The sequence below is a fragment of the Haplochromis burtoni genome, unplaced genomic scaffold, assembly GCF_018398535.1.
Source record: "Haplochromis burtoni strain Fernald_Lab_line unplaced genomic scaffold, NCSU_Asbu1 Contig_282, whole genome shotgun sequence".
NCBI classification, from domain to species: domain Eukaryota; kingdom Metazoa; phylum Chordata; class Actinopteri; order Cichliformes; family Cichlidae; genus Haplochromis; species Haplochromis burtoni.
This window is the reverse complement of record NW_024582643.1, coordinates 452,082-454,248: the sequence shown is the minus strand read 5'-3', so window position 1 is coordinate 454,248 and position 2,167 is coordinate 452,082.

Below are 2,167 nucleotides of genomic sequence, written 5' to 3'. Positions count from 1 at the left end.
AATACTTGTCATACTTGTTACTTGTTATTAACCTCTGTCTCTCTTCCACAGCATGTCTTTATCCTGTCTTCCTTCTTCATCACTCTCTCGTTCTAGCTCAAGCAACAGATCCTGCCGTTGCTCTTCCTGTAACTCTCTCGCTAGCTCACACTCTCTTTCCAACTCTCCGTACAGATGTTGACGAGGGTCCAGGCGTGTCTCACGGCAGGATTTCAGGGCCTTTGGTCTGGCTCCAGTGAAGACGTTGCAGGGAAGTTGCGGTTTGGCAGCTTGTTGCTCTGAGCTGCTGCTGCTGACTTTCTTCTGAGCTTCTCGTTTGAGCTGAAAAACTATGCCAGAAAGCAAAGTGTTGACCTTCAACTGAGGTCTCGTGTTGAACGTCTCCTTACACATGGGACAGCAGCAGGACATATTAACATCCCAGTGCTGAGTGATGCATCTTTTGCAGAAGTTGTGGCCACATGGTGTGGTGACTGGATCGATGAACACCTCCAGACAGATGGCGCACAGAAACTGATCTTCAGCTCGCAGATTGCTGGCAGCGGACATGTCTGCGCTCTGAGAACAGAAGTCGGAGCATTAAAAGTTCAACTCTAATTAAACATATTTGGTGGTTTACATTGGGAATGCAACAAAGTCTGAGCAGCAACAATAGGAAACACAACTAGGACACCACAGGTGCAGAATATAATAATGTGACTCCGAAGCTGCTCTGTCTTTCAGCTCTGCCCCACCTCAAACGGCTCTGTTTGTTGCCTCCTGCAGGTTCAGACCTGATTATAGTAACCTGCACTTGGCACAACATGAGTTTAATCTTGTCGGAGACATTGAACTTATTTTCTTTGATTTGATACTGTCACATGTCAGACTGAGGCAGCAGATGTCTCTGAAAACTAAAGTGAAAGTGTCAAAAACACATTTTTAGAAAGAAATTAATTCATTGTTGATGATTATGCACTTGTAGATGTAATTGATGTTACTGCTGATCACATTATTCTAGTTCAATTTAAGCCTCCACTTGAATTATCCTGACATGCCAGTGTGAAATTGTATAGTGCTGAATCTTTATTTTGAACATTAAAATAGTCAAAAAGAGACAAACAAAAAATGGAAAACAAAGCAATAATAATTATAACTAATTTACATGTTCAAAAATGAGAAGGAAGAAGCATGAGCCTATTTAATCCCACCTCCTTTCCACTATTTAGTAACTAAGAGTCTGCATTTCTTCTTATTGTTTATGCCCTGTTCATCAGAAATTCACCTTCATTACAATTTGTTACATGTATTTTTTTAATAACTCCAGGAACATGTCAAAAGATATACAAATTTACAGATATATAACATACTTGTGCACCCCCACACACATATAATAAAATATGAATAAAAAGAAAAGTTTTGCGTTAATGCTGTATGTTAAACATTAAATGTCATCAGCTGTACTCACCAGTTTTTGAGTCAGTTGTTTAGAAAGAGCAGATGAATTCGGTCTGATTTTCTTCACAAATGCACAGATCTGTGACTGCAGCTGTGCTGTTACTCTCACTAGCTTTAACTTTCATTTCTGGAAAATGATGCTGACTCTCCTCTTTGTGGCTCCGCCTCCTCCTGCAATGTTAGGCTTGTTTCATTCACACATGATTAGAGGTACGCACATCTGGAACAAGAGTTTAAAATGTGTGTGCGCCTTCAGTTTTCTCAAACCCGAGCAGCAGTGTTTTTGATCCTTTCCTCTGCAAAGCTTCTCTCTTTCTGTCATTCATGTTTTTATTGCAGAGGAAGTTGAGCTGTGTGCACACTTCAAACTCTCCTTGAAACTGTTGCAGCCCTCTGCTGGACACAGACAGGAACCACATCAGGGTTAATGAAGAAGGTAAAATTACAATCAGTTCCTGCTCTTCACAGAAAACAGCTAAAATCAGAATTTATTATAAAGTAAAGCTAAAAGTATCAAATATGGCATCGGATCTGTGAACCCTGGTGCTGCATTCACAGTGAGCTGAAAGTTTGAGAGCATCTCAATTCAATTCAATTTTATTTATACAGCGCCAAATCACAACAACAGTCGCCTCAAGGCGCTTTGTATTGTACAGTATATAATATAATAATACATAGAGAGAAAAACCCAACAATCATATGACCCCCTATGACCAAGCACTTTGGCAAC